The sequence below is a fragment of the Danio rerio genome, chromosome 3, assembly GCF_052040795.2.
Source record: "Danio rerio strain M-AB ecotype USA chromosome 3, GRCz13ab, whole genome shotgun sequence".
NCBI lineage: Eukaryota > Metazoa > Chordata > Actinopteri > Cypriniformes > Danionidae > Danio > Danio rerio.
The window spans coordinates 14,853,673-14,869,501 of NC_141023.1; the positions used below are offsets into that span (position 1 = coordinate 14,853,673).

Genomic DNA, 15,829 nt, shown 5'->3' on the forward strand with positions numbered 1-15,829 from the left:
CTGTCAAACTTTGCAATGACTCCACAAACCATGTGTGATCTAAAATGTGGTTCTGGTTAAAGGTGCAGAAGGTGATCTGCCAAAATGCTATCCGTTAGCATAATATCTTTGAAACACAATTTCTCCCCTGCCATCCAATCTATGCCTCCTGAAATCACGTGAACACACACATAAAAGATAACAGAGAGCCACTAAATCATGTCATTTGCCAGTTAGAAAACTTTACAGTGCTTTATAATACTGCTGATTCTGCTCCCAAGCATGTTTTCAGTTGTGTAGCAAGCAAAACTTGTCATAATGTTCAATATGTCATGCATGGATTGCTGGCCTCACTCTCTCACGTGCTTTGTCCTAAAGCGACTACTGTATGCAAAGTGGTTGGCCGGTGGCATGCAGGAATTACACTTATTACTAAGCCATACTTGCATGCTATTTCAGACCGAAAATTCAGAGTTGCACAGTAAACAATATAGGGAGCGGGTCACAGGTGATCATTGTTCAAAAATGAACCAATGTGATGTGAATATAAAACCAACTTCACCTCAGTAAAGCAGGCTAGGCAGAATAGGGCTATTTACTTGTTTTTTGTTGTTAAACTGAATAGTTAAACTGAATAAAAATCGACATTATCAATGCTGTAAAAAGTCCCCTATGAAATTGAAAACAGTCACATCGATTTTTCAGTGGCTGAACAACACTTCTGTGCATATAACCCATTCATAAAACAACACAATCTACATCCGCTTTGCATGACTAAAACAGTAGGGCTAGATGTAATCTGCTGACATTTTTAGCTATTTCTGCACAGAATTTTGTTAAAAATCTGCAGATTCATGCGGAATGATTTTGGGAGTATCATAACTAAAACCTTAATATATGAAATAAAAAATTATACATTTTTAACTTGTATTTAATGTTTACAATGCAAATCCAATTTCAATGCAATCCAAATATGAATTTACACACATTTATACAAGTAAATAAACAGAATCAATGATGGGCTAGAAATCTGCGGAATTCTGCTCGTGCAGATTCCAAGTGGGCCTACTAAAATAGTTTTAAAACATAACATTACCATAAAGGAAATACTTCAGCCATGGTGTCGTCTTTCCTCCAGCGTGCAAAACTAATTTCAGGATTTTGAACAGTTTTGACCCAGCATTTGTTTTTACTGCTGTCACTCTCTCGTGTGCCGCTTGCACGCGCGAACCGATGCGCAGTTGTACAAATCTACATTTGCTGACGGACAGTTTGAGCTACTTATCAGAATTATGGGAATTGTCTGCCTGACAAGTTTTAATTAGATGAACATTTTTTAGTCTTATGCCTTATACCCAGAATATAAAAACACATAAATACATTCAGATAATTTACTTTGTAAAAAAGATTAAACAATGTGTATTGTAGACATTGCAGTGTCGATGCTGAAACTGTATATTGAGCAGCCCTAATTAGTGACTGTAGTGATAATATGAATTTAGCTGTGCAGGATCCCGATGGACATGCTATTGTTAATGCTGATATTTAGGAATCGGATAGCTATCTTATAATGTAACTTAGCAAAAACTTACCACGGAAAATGGGTTGATCGAAGATCTTCCGATGTTTCATTATTCAACTCATCATCACATTGATAGGGTAAAAATGTTGCCATTGGTACTTTCTTACAATTGCTGAGGACTGAGGAACCCCTAAAGTGGAAATTCAGATATGGACATTTTTTTATATCTGAAATGCAATGCATTTGATACACCAGTAATAATGGCATTATAATGGGGATGTAAAATCTGTATTATGAGAAAAAACTAAGTTGTTTTTTGATCTGGGATTCATGTAAACTTATTGCAGGAGACCTCCGAAATCATATGAGGAACATTTCAAATAGCACCATAGGGGATATTTAAAATTAGATGCAAAAGTAGCAGGGTATCGGTAAAACTTTGTCTTAAAATTATGTTTAAAGTATTGTGTTTACCCCCTCCATATTTCAATCCATTTCCCTCCATCGTATCGCTACGGGTAGAGAAGCTCCCTTTGTTGCCTAGCAACAAGCCTTTGGAAATTCCAAAAGAGACCAGTGAGACTATAGACTCTCCTCATGGTGCATGTGTATATCTGTGTGTGTGTTTGTGTGTGAGTGTGTGTGTGTGCAGGTGAAGACAGATGGGTGCAAAGAGTGCACGCAAAGTCAGAAACTCTGCTCCGCATGTCAGACTTGCAGGTGCGCAAGTGTGTGTTCTTGTGCGTGTGTTTGCATGAATGTCTCATCAATTTGAACATCTGGCGGGACCCTGCTGTCGCAGTGAGAATGCGCAGTGGAGAGTCAACCGGTGAGAGTGTGTGTGTCTATGTTGTCATGCGTGAGACCACTTGGGTCAGCATTGTGTGTGTAGGCGTTAAGACATTCATAGCACACTTTGACATGATCCCTCCCTATCTGCACCCATGGTCAATGTGCTAATGTTCCTGTCACGATATTTCTCATTATATGGTCATGCCTGTTAGTCTGGGTTTGTGTGTGGGTGCAACTCGCATGAAAGAGTGTGTACTTTTCCCAGGAGGTCTCAGCACTCCTGGTCCTTTATATTAACCTCTGCATTACATTGCTTGCCAATGACCGGTAAAAGACAAAGGCTATCTATCTATCTATCTATCTATCTATCTATCTATCTATCTATCTATCTATCTATCTATCTATCTATCTATCTATCTATCTATCTATCTATCTATCTATCTATCTATCATCTATCTATCTATCTATCTATCTATCTATCTATCTATCTATCTATCTATCTATCTATCTATCTATCTATCTATCTATCTATCTATCTATCTATCTATCTATCTATCTATCATCTATCTATCTATCATCTATCTATCTATCTATCTATCTATCTATCTATCTATCTATCATCTATCTATCTATCTATCTATCTATCTATCTATCTATCTATCTATCTATCTATCATCTATCTATCTATCATCTATCTATCTATCTATCTATCTATCTATCTATCTATCTATCTATCTATCTATCTATCTATCTATCTATCTATCTATCTATCTATCTATCTATCTATCTATCTATCTATCTATCTATCTATCTATCTATCTATCATCTATCTATCTATCTATCTATCTATCTATCTATCTATCTATCTATCTATCTATCTATCTATCTATCTATCTATCTATCTATCTATCTATCTATCCATCCATCCATCCATCCATCCATCCATCCGCTGAAGAACTGCAGAAATGATCAATGTTCGAATTAAAAACAAACTCGGCATATTCAATTGCCAAACACTTCTGGTTCAATAGTCAAATGCAACAAACCCAAATTTAAATGTGCTTTTTGGTAGCAAATGGTAAAAAATATTATTTGACTAAAAGAATAATAAAGAAAAAAAAGAAAGTAAAGGTATAAAAGCTGTCATTAGGGCAGAACTTATATAGATATTTGATATATGGCAAAATATATTAAAGAGTTGTTGTGATTTGAATTGAATTGCGCAGAATTGTTGTCTTTATCTTATTAGGATGAATAAAAGGGTACAAATAATTTTGGACAACTTGAAGAAACAGTTATTCAATGAGATTGTCCTGATTCAATCATTTGATTTCAATGAAAGCTTAGGCTTTTGTGAATTTTGTAAATGAAACATAAATCTGAACAATTCCCACAGGCTTCTGTGCTTATGTTTACCAAGGGTGCCAATAATTTGCTTGTATGTTTTTATGCATATGTTTGTATGAAGATTTAATCTTAAACATGAATTTAAAAAGTGATGACAATCTTATAATACTTTCATGAACATTCAGAACGCTGTCTGCTGTTATAGATTGTAACTCATGCAAATATATTCCCCGCTACCACTGATATTGAAAAGACACACACAAGTAATACGTGTTTATTTTTTTGTGTGCTTTAATGCCACTTAGTCATTCCAATCTGCTTGCTGTTTTCTGTTCACCTTCTGGCTTTAGTCTTCCCATACCTTACTTCTATCCTCCGGCTGCTCTTTCTTACATGTTATTTGTACCACTTATACATCACTTTTTCTCTCTCTCTGCCTCGCCATCGTCACCTGTAAGTTGTTTTTTTTTCTTCTCAATGAGCAGCTGGTTAACAGCGCCTGGCTGAAATAATGAGACTTAGCCCTATTACTGTCTAATGGCCTTTAATTAATTGAGTGGCTAACAATCCAGTTTTAATTTCATACACATTAACGTGAGCTGCTCTTACACCCTTCTGGCTACTTCTTCCCCTACTTTCCCTCGCCTCTTTCAATACTCACCCCACTCCTTCCCAATCTAACGCTTCCTTTGTAGATGCCTTTCTCTCTTGTGCTATCTGACAAGACAGGAATTCAGATGCACAGAGTCCAATTAAATCTCAATTTGAGTTTCGTTTGACTAAAAGAGAAAGGACGAGGAAGTGTAACGAATGGCGTGTATTCTAGTGCACTTCAAAAACAATGTTGTGTCGCAACTCATTACCATGGTGACAGTCGGGTCGAGTTTAGGGGACATGACATCATCACTTTGATGTCTGTTAGTGTCAGTGTCACTGTCAGTCAAAGGAAACAGAGGCTCTCCTCTAGATCTCTCTCTTCTGCTCTTTCTTTGTTTTGTTTCTTTGCGGCGAATGCTAAAACTGAGTCCTCTCTTTTTAATATCGTTTAGTCACGTTCACATTTCAAAAGGAAGCTGATGAGAAAATCAATACGTGTACGACAACCTCCTGTTCTGTTTTGAAACAGAGACATGTTTGTGTCTAATAAAAAAATAACCGTATTTTGGAATCAGTTGCACTTGAGAGCTCATACAGAAAAACTCATTTGAATTGAAAAGGATGCAGTGCTAAATTATCATAGAAATTCTTTGTGCGCTTGATTTAATTCCAGTTCATTTGTCTTCTTGAACTGAGACACGGTTTTGCTGGAGTGAGGAAGAGCAGAGTGTATGTTAACATTTTATATAAATGTCAGTGGTTTTTTGCACTGCGTGTCTTGTCATTTCATATACTGTTGGCTTAAAGTGAACTAAATCGAAGTATTACACGCAGGTTATTGGACAAAGTACAACGAGTTCTTCCCACCGCATGATCTGAGGCATGATATTTATGTTTTTTTTTAACATTAAATGCTTGATATTTTCAATTATTGGATTTACTATTTTTTAAGTGGTTGCAAACTATTTATATGGGCTGAATTTAAACAAACAAATGAAGCTGACCATTACTAAATTTTATTTGTTTATTTAAATTCAGCCACTATAAACTGTTTGCAACCACTTACCTTTAAAAAACTGTTTATTCTTAAAACATACGGCTAAATAAATTTCTGGCATGCACCAATTTTTTTTGCAGTTTTTGTTTTTGCGAATCCACCATTGTTTGACTGACTGACCGATTGACTGACCCACCCTCCTCCTTTCCTAAACCCAACCGATAGTGTTTTCAAATGCACAGATTAACCCGCCAACCCACTTCCCTTAACCCAACCCAAGGTTTTACAAAAAGCAATTCAGGAAAAGAAAAGCCCTCTCCTGATTTTTACCACATTTTCAGATTTGACCACATTCTCACCCTGCTATTTATTCTTAAATAAAATTGTTTATTTATTTTTTAGTTTTTTTGTTTTTGTCTCGTCTGCTTTCTGGATGCGTTCATCGCTAGACTTGAACCCTGTTGTCATGTTCAACTTCGCTCTGCGTCTCAAGTCTGCTCATATACATGGCGAGCCATTGGACAAACTGGTAACACCAGGAAAGCCATGCATATGGAGGTAAGCGGTAAGCTGGTAAGTGAGAAAAGGAACGGCGTCATACTGCCCTATAGTGTTTGTTTTAAAGCCATACGTACCTCTGGCTACATAATTTGCGATCTCCAGAGTTGTATTTAGGGCATCGTTTTCAGAATGAGCCTATGTTGCAACATGTAGTAAATCCAATTAATCATTATTTTAGTGTACTGGGAACATTGTTATTCAGAATGACATAAAGTACTTATGTCCCCGATCTAAAAATCAAAAGAATGTCATGTTTTCGCACACTCCTGAGAGGTAAGATCTATCTTTTTGTGAGACATGGAATGAATCTTCTTAGTGATAAATTGTGATTGGCTGATGAACATTCTAAGGTATGCTTCATTATGATTTCGTTCTGAAAACGTATCTCTACATACATTTCTGGAGATCGCAAATTATGTAGCCAGAGGTACGAATGGCATCATTTCATCTTTAAAATGAACGCTATGGGGTGGTATGACGTCATTCCTTTTCACGATTACAAGAGTTGACCGTGATGATGGGGTTTAAGTTAGGTGAAGAACAGTTACAGTAAGCAGGTAAGACAAAAGCAAAAGCCAAAAAATAAAATAAACAAGTAAATAACAGAGTGAGAATGTGGTTAAATCTAAAAAAAGTAATCAAATTCAGGCTGCCACCATGGCTTTCCTTTATTGCTTTGCCTTTGAAAACACTTTCGGTTAGGTTTAGAGAAGTCAGTGGGCGGGTCAATTGGTGCTTTTGAAAACGCAGTCGGTCAGTCAGTAGTCAGTAATCAGTAAGTCAGTCGACAGCAGCCTCTGGTGGATTTATGCGAGAACAGCAGGCAAGAATGCCACTTGCAAACGAAATATGAGATCTGAAAAAGCATACACAGCGGTGAATTCGAGAAAACAAAAACTACAAAAAAAACGTAACTCCTGGGATGTATTTTGCACTGTCCAGACATGTATATAGGGGTACATTTTCAGAATGAGCTTGGATTGATGATTTAAATTATTTCACAGCTACCATTGTCAAAAATCAGAACAAAGCTAAAGGATGGAGATAAACTAGTCCTACATGCAGGAGCAAAACCTGACAAATGTTTTAAAATACAACACATGTGGAATAATTGACTCTGGTATATTGAATTATTAGAAAATAACGCACACCTTAACACCTCAGGTTTAATTTAAAGATTAAAACTTCTCAAACTTTGTTTAAAAGAAGAAAGGCATACACACTGAGAATTGCTTGGAGGAGCATAAATTCTGGGGCAATTCTCATTTTTGAAAGAATTATTCCTTTAAAACTCAAAGGACAAACAAACGGCATGAAATCAGTAGCAAATCAATTCAGACAACTGCCACAATCAAAAACCCAATTTAACATTTCTGAAAAGCCACGTCCTCCTCAATATACACCAGGACTTCAAACCCGTAGGAAAAATCCAATAAAAGCAATAGAAAAAAAAAAAATCAATTGATTGATTGTTGAACAATTCTCTAGTCTCCCTAAAAATAGGATGTCTTCTCTTGCTTTGACTTACATCAATTCCTTACTTTAACCTTTTAAAATATGAAAACAAAATGATGACACTTAATTTTAAAGTATAATTCAAGCTCTTAATCAACCATAAACTAAGAAGTTTAGCTCAGTAAACTAATAATTAGCTGGTATTGAATAGTTGGTAGTAGTTGGGTTTAGGTATTGGGTAGAATGAGGCAGGTAAAATAAGCTCATACTTTATGAGTGCTAATAAACAGTTAATACCTTTATAATAGGCAGGCAATAAACCTGTAGTTGAAGTGTCACTAACAAAATAAACTACAAAAATAAAAACCCTCAAATTTAGTTTGGAGTGGTTTCAAGACCACAGTTAACCAAAGAAATTGGTCAAACGTGTTTTTATTAAGAGTGAGAGTTAAAATGATTAAATATAAGACGCAAAACCGAGCCACAACAGCTCTTAAAGAAGCACCAACAATGTCATGTAATGTTTTGTGCAGTGTTTTAATGATGACAGGAGCCGATAAGCTCTGGTGATAGCAATCATGTAATATCCGCATTCTACAAGGTATGAAATGTAATACCAGCACATCAAAACCAGTCCCATGCAGCTCAAAATCGCTGGCGTTTGAACTCAACTAGTTTAAGTCGTCTTACCAGCAACTCGATCAGTAACTACCCCAGGCATTTTCTAATCCAGTAGCACTTGACCTCGACAGCTGACAGTAAACGAACCTAATTACAGTAGTCAAATTAGCCATTGATCTGCATACGTTAATACTGGTGTGTTCTCATACAATAAAGATCACATGCTAGGGTGCTGATCAGTGGCTGGTTAATTGGGACGGCGGGCCTGCGTGGAAGCTTTCTTCACCGTTTGCTATCTGCCAGACGCTTCACTCTGCTTTCATTACATCTGGGCCGCAGAGCCACTCTGATCAGCGTGATAGCATCCTAAAACGAAATGTATTAAGAAAAAGCCACAACACTGAGGATTTCATGAGCAGCCAATATACGGACGGATCCAAGGTGATACAAAAGAATATAATGCACAAAAAACATTCTCAGTCTCTCAATCGCATCGTATTTTAGCATGCCAGAGAAAGAGACAAAAAAAATCCTCTGGGAGGAAATGGAAAGAGAGACAGCAAGTGGGAGTGAGTGGGAAGAGAAAGGGGGGAACGCATTGAGGGAAAAAAAGGGGGATCAAGCCAGGAGAGATTTTTAATGAGGTAAAACAAAGGAATGAAGGACTGCTCATGCCACAGACCATCTTTTAATCCCTCCAGACTAGAGCAAGGGAGTTAAGATGGAATAAGATCATCGAGTTCTTTTCTGAAAAATACATTCTGATTTTGCAATGCACGTTTGTGTGTGCTTTCATATTGTGTGTGTGTGTGTAGGATTTTGTGTCCTCACGCATGTATCATTAGGCGTCATTAGAGCAAATTATATAGAGGGAGAGAGACAGATGCTGCCCTTGGCACATGTAACTGTAGTGAGAACCCTTGCACCACTGAAACACGGACAACAGCTAACATAACACACATAAATGCATGCAAATCCCTTATACTGTACGGAAACGGGTACGTGCGGTACTTATGAACAGGGATAAAGGGATTGTTCTCTGTGCAAGTGTGTTTGCGATATTATTTTTGTCTGCACACATTCATTTGCACTGTCAACATTAATAAGCGGGGTTTCTTTATCAGTGACTGTATGAAGGATTTAGAGTCCTCTTAAAGGGACAGTTCACCTAAAAATGAATGCCATTTCTTGCTCGCTCAAACTTAATGTATGATGTCTTAATTTTATCTACAAAAGAATGGTCATGCTATATTTTTAAGGTTATTAATAAATCATTAACTAAGACTTTTTGATCATTAAACTACTAATGTGTTGCTTATTAATTGTTAGTAATGTAGTATTTGGTAGGTTTAAATATTTATACCTTATGAGTACTAACATCCAATATCTTAATAATAAGCAGGTTATAAACATGTAGTTAATACTGAGAATTGGTACCTTAATTAAAGTGTATCCAATAAGATATAATGGTCGTACTTAATTTTTCTTAACAATCTATTAATTAAGACTTTTAGCTTAAGAAGCTTATAATTTGTTGCTTATAGCTAATAAGTTTATAGTTGGATTTAGATATTGAATAAGGGATGTAGAATAAATTGATAAACTGATAAAACAAATAAAATAATAAGCAGCCAATATCTTAATAATAAGCAATACTACTACTACTACTACTACTACTACTACTACTACTACTACTACTACTACTAATAATAATAATAATAGAATAAAATGATAAACTAAAAAAATACATATAAATAATAAACAGCTAATATCTTAATAATAAGCAATAATAATAATAATAGAATAACATGATTTAATAATAAAATAAATAAAATAATAAACAGCCAATATCTTAATAATAAGCAATAATAATGATAGAATAACATGATAAAATAATAATAAAAATAAAAAATAAAAATAAAATAATAAACGCCTAATATATTAATAAGCAATAATAATAATAGAATAACGTGATATAATTATAATAAAATAAATATAATAATAAACGGCTAATATCTTAATAAGCAATAATAATAATAATAATAATAATAATAATAATAGAATAACGTCATATAATGATAATAATAAAATAAATAGAATAATAAACAGCTAATATCTTAATAAGCAATAATAATAACAGAATAACATGATATAATAATAATAATAATAAAATAAATAAAATAATAAATAGCTAATATCTTAAAAATAATAATAAAAAAAATATATATATAAATATCTTAACAATAGGAAATTATAATAATAAAATAAAATGATATAGTAAAAAAATAAATAAAATAATAAACAGCCAATATCTTAATAATAAGCAATAATATTAATGAATAAAATGATAAATCAATAAAATAAATAAAATAATAAACAGCCAATATCTTTGTAAGCAATAATAATAAGGGATGTAAGCCAGTAGTTAGAACTGTATTTACTCTAATAGTGAGAACTGGTATTTACTCTAAAGTTACCAAACGCATGTTTTTTTTTTGTTTTGTTTTTGAAAATCGGCTCATTTTATAATTCCCCCGGAGTTAAACAGTTAAGTTTGACCATTTTTAAAGCCGTTCAGTCGATCTGCGATATGCTTAGCTTAGCAGAAATAATTTAATTGGATTAGACAATTAGCATCAAAATGACCAACATTGATAATTTTCCTATATAAATTTTATCTCTTCTGTAGGTGCATGATGTACAGCACCTAAAAATAGTTTTGAATTGCCTCTTGCAAATGTGTCCACGATTGCAAGATTTCTAAGTGTTGCGTAATAAAACTGTGCCTGCTGTAGCAGTGGTACAGCAGCAAAGTTCCTTGAATTGTATGCCGGTATGAGTAGCCATGTAAAATAGCAACTATTCATTTTTCATCACCCTTAATGTATCTACAAAACAAAAGCAGTCTTTAAATAGGGAAATTATCAACACTTTTTGGCCATTTTTGAGTAAAATGCAAATAGTCTAATCTAATTCAATGATCTATGCTAAGCTAAGCTAAAAGTGTTCTTGCCTGACCCAGAAATCAGCTGAATGGATTTAAAATGGTAAAACTCAACTAATTAACTCCAGGGGAGTTGTAAAATGAGCCTATTTTCAAAAAAGTAGAGTGTTCCTTTAAAGTGACTTGTCCCCTTGACCCTTGTTTTCATCTGGTATTAACATGCATGTTCAGTGATCCAATCACAAGTAGCCAGCCAAGACTCATTACTGTCTCCTGGTGTTAACATGCATTTAAATTCATCTCTTGTGACAATTTGTGTTCAGATTTCATTGAGTCCCTTTGCTCATATTTCGTCACACTCTTCATCACTTTTGCAGGAGCGCTCAGTGTAACGAACAAGTGGTGAATGAATGAACCTATATGTTACGTAACTTACAAGTGAGAAAGTATGTCAATGAAATAGATGGCAAAAATGAATTCAAACATAATACAAATGTATGCATGAAAAGCTGATTTCCATCCTCTTTCTTCCATAACAATCTCATGTTTTCATCAGTAGTTTGTCTATTGTGCCTGTCTGAATGCATTTAGCCCCATGAGCGTTTGTGCTTTGAAAGCAATCTGATCATATGTATTTCAGCTGAAAGCAAAACACAGACATAAACAATAACCAGACAGTGACTGTGACAGTACACTATGACTTCTTTATCAGTGACTCAGTGGAGGATTCAAATTAATTAAAATGGACAGCTCACTTAAAAAATATATTGATGTCATGTCATTCTAAACCTCTTTCTTTCTTTCTTTCTTTCTTTCTTTCTTTCTTTCTTTCTTTCTTTCTTTCTTTCTTTCTTTTTTTTCTTTTTTTCTTTCTTTCTTTCTTTCTTTCTTTCTTACTTTTTAGAATGAGTATAATTTCGTCAGTAGAATCAACGTCATTAGGGTCGCATGTTGTTTTCCACCTCATTTACTTTTACTCTATGAACAAAAATGGGCTCATTGGAAATATGCAACCCAGGCTCATTCCGAAAACAAATCCCTATGTACATTTTTGGAGAGCACAAAATACGTCCCAGGAGCTATGTATTTTTGCAGTTTTTGTTTTGCAAATCCACTAGAGGTCGGTGTTCAGTCTTTTTTAGATCTTAAATTTCTCTCGGGAGTGCCATTTGTGCCTGCTGTTCTCTTGTAAATCCACCAGAGGTCGCTGTTGACTTACTGTTTGACTGCAAGAATGACTGACTGACTGACCGATCAACTGAACCACCCTCCTCCCTCCCTAAACCTGAGCAATAATATTTTCAAAAGCACAGATTGACCCGCTCACCCACTTCCCTAAACCCAACCGACAATTTTAAAAAACAACCCAGAAAAAGAAAAGCCCTTGTCTGATTTTTACCACATTCTCACCCTGTTGTTTAGTTCAAAAGTAATAAAATTCATTGCTCTAGGTACATTTCAATGCACGTTTCAGATGACAAATTTACTGGACTGTGCTGTCTACATTTTGCATATCTGAAATATGTTACTTGTAGTTACGTTTTGTTGTAGGTTTAGATAAACTTCCATGAGAAGCAAAACCACTGATATAAACCCTTTCCTAAATACAACCAATGGTGTTTTTAAAAGCACCTAAATGTAGTAGAAACGTACTCTGCCGCCACATAAATTTACCTTGATTTTACATAGCTGTCATCTCTTTTGCGTGCTTTACCGGACTCAAACCCGAGTGCTCTGCAGCACAAATATAACAAGCCTGATCTCATGAGGAAAATAACTATATTACGTTTTGTCAATTTAGTGGCTAATTCGAGCAAATTCATGCAAGTTCAGTCATATAAAAATGTACGATTTTAAAAAGGAGCCGTTGCACTAAACCTCGCTTCTAAATGCAACAGTCATTGGGGTATAAGCAAGTCCTACTAAATTGTACAAATGAGATTGTTTGAATTCATACGAATTAGCCACTAAATCAAAAAGTCACAAATTGCCGTGAGATTGCCGTGAGATTTCTCAATATGCGTTCTTCGGTGATCTTGCATCCTCGTGTTCTCGTGTAACTTCATCATCAACTGCCTAAGTTCAGTTCCAATACTCAAGACAGCAAGAACGGCGGACACGTAAAACTTCCCGGATGTGTTCTTGATATCGAGGATGCACTGATGCAGACTTAAGCACCGAACTCGCTTGAGAAGTCCCAGAAGTCATTGCGACTGGAGGTGGGAAGTGCGGCTTTTTATTTAGATTTATTAATAAAGTTCAGAGATATCACTTATTTATCTAAGGAATTTCCCTAAATGAAATGGTGAATATAAACATTACCATGGACATCTTAATAAAGGAATAAACGCAGAAAGGGTGTTTATTTGCTGAAATTCGTATTAAAATCTGTTTTATCTGTATTGTGCAACATATATTTGTAAAGTCTTTAAGCGTAGTATATATTTTGAAAAGGGGAAAAACAATAAATCATTGTATGAATGCTGGAACGTTTAAATAATTTTTCATTAAAAACACGTGAAGGTCATGTGACCATTAGGAAGAACACAGCATCTCATTTCTCACAGGACGTGTTCTTTGTTCTCGCGGTCTCCCAAGTTCGTTCTTCCTTGGTAACCTGGCAAGACCGGTTTTCACAAGAACGCAAGTCCATTCTCTGCGTTCTTGGAATTGAGAAACAGCCATTGTGTTGGTATAACACTATAACAAAGTTGTCCATATGGAGATTTAAAGGTTAAACAAATAACTGATTACAAATTAAGGTCCTTGTTATGGTGTTTATTGTTCCATCTATTTGGGCTTTTGCAAGAAGCTAAATGAAAATAATCCTTTATTTGTCAATAACATATCCCTGTAAATATCATTAGTGTGAAAAGGAATCAAATTTGTAATGCGGCCCGTGGCATTCATTTTACCTAGAAACTCCATTCATATGTATATTTTTGCAGTTTCGCAGAAATGTAGGCTAAGACACGTATTTCCCGTGATCCTGTGTGGCAGAAACATATTTTTCTTTGTTTTCCACAAAGGCATAGATGTATATTTCAATGCTACATTCAACTGCTCCAGGCACTAGGTTTTACGTATTCACCATCTTGGAAAGGTCAGCGTGTTACATTAAATATCAGTTTTTCCAAGTCGCCACAACACCTTACAGCCTAAGGTTATAAAAACAAGATAGACACAAAGATTTCATTTCCTGAAAAAAAACAAGACAACCTTTTGCAGGTTTTTGTATTTATACATTAACATGTTTGTTTTTAAAGCAATAGCTCACCCAAAAATGAATGTTTCAACATATTTACATTTGTTTGTGAATGTCTTTCTACGGTTAAATGAAGAATGGGATTGTAAAAAACAGTCAATGTCTGTTTTTTATAACATTCTTCAGTATATCTTCCTTTGTGAGAAAATCCCAACAGGTTTATAAGATGTAGAAGATGAGTGAATAATAATAGAGATTTAATTTTCATGTGAACTATCCCTTTAAATACTATTTTAAGCAAATTAATTTGTGAATTTCCCTATTTTAGGTGAATTGTCCCTTTAAGAAAAGTCTAAATCCTTAATAAAGTCCCTCATACAGAACCCCTGCATGGCAATATTGACATTGCGGATTAAAGCATGTAGTCTAACATCGCATTGCAAACCCAGTATGACAGCAAGAAAAGGGGAGCGGGAGACAAAAACAAACACAAAAAACATGCCCACAGGAAATGGAATTAGCCGTTGTGCAAGTGCAATTGTAACACATGTGGCTCAGTCCAAATACACTTTCTCTTTCCCATCCGTCCATCAATATCTCCTTCTGTGGCGCATTCTAACAAATAAATTCCTCCTCCCATTTTTCCCTCTCTCTTTTTACCCCCTAAACCCTTCATCCCTCTCTTCTTCTCACTCTTCACATTTCTGCATATGTAATCCTATAGAGTGTTTGATGTTATGCTACACTTCTCTCTATCTCCGGCTCTCCTCCTCCTCTCTCTCTCTCTTTCTCCCTCCCCCTCCTCTCTCTCTCTCTCTCCCTCTCTCATTCTCTATCTCCTTCTCTTGCACCACCTGTTAGTGCAGACCCCTGTGCTTTGGAATTCACTTGTTTATGAGGGACTCTTTCATACTCACACAATCAAAGGTAAGAAACAGCAACAACCCAAAAAAATCCTTTCTCTTTATCTTTGTCTGCATAACTTCTTATGTAATTTAATCTCCCGGCGTTATTGCTTATATTTGTTTTGTCCCTCTCTTTGCAAACCCCTCCCTCTCTTTCCGTCTCTCTGGTAATTAGGCAGTTCATCGTTAACCCCTTCTTTGCAGCGTTAATCTGTTTCCTCGTAGATTTTGTCGATGCAGAATTTACATAAAGTTGCTGGTTTGCCGTTCCTCTTCATTTCTCTTTTCTTTTCTTTTTCTCTCTCTCTCTCTGTAAGTGTGTGCGCAATCATTCTGCGTTAAGTATTAATGTACTCATGTATGCATGCACATTAACCTTTTCACTCTCTTCCTGTTGCTCTCGCCACCTCCTCTCCACCCCTTAACTCTCATTTGCTGCGTCGCTTTTGCATAATCTTAACTTTGGAAGGAGCGAATATACTTTGTTCTGGCGCAGAGCGGGGAGATATGTGAATAATCTGGCACTCGTTGATACTGTGATATGAGATACTGTGCTTTTTTTTCTATGAAGCTCTTGTGGAAATGTGTGATACGGACACTCTTTCTCTCTCTCTCTCTGATAATCCATCAGTGTCTGAGTGACACAGTGACTGACTGTGAAACGGTGATGTGCTTCTCATCAGGACCACTGATCTCGTGTGAATAAAAGGGAACATGATAGCACTGATGAGGCATGAGAGAGAGTTTTAGGCAGACAGACAGACATTTGAGATATAAATATATATATTTTAATTCTTGTGAACATTTAGATATTTGTTGATGATGTAACCCATTATTTATTTTCATAGTGGATACAAAAAGCTTTAAAAAATATTGTTGCATTCTTAAATATATTTAAAAAGCT

The 15,829-nt window shown here is 35.3% G+C and overlaps 2 protein-coding genes across 7 annotated transcripts in view; one reads left to right on the forward strand and one right to left on the reverse strand.

Moving 5' to 3' along the window:
• Positions 1-15,829, forward strand: part of doc2a (double C2-like domains, alpha) — a 206,381-nt gene that overhangs the window by 20,991 nt on the left and 169,561 nt on the right. Inside the window, exon 1 of one of the 6 annotated variants that reach the window (XM_087244102.1) lies at positions 14,848-14,947. The exons of the other annotated variants lie outside the window; for them this stretch is intronic. The gene's annotated coding sequence lies outside the window, so the exon portion shown is untranslated. Of the gene's footprint in view, positions 1-14,847; positions 14,948-15,829 lie in introns of those variants that run through there. 6 annotated transcript variants of the gene reach the window in all.
• The window catches only part of mvp (major vault protein), a 238,613-nt gene that overhangs the window by 8,552 nt on the left and 214,232 nt on the right, over positions 1-15,829 (reverse strand). The gene's annotated exons all lie outside the window — the stretch shown is intronic.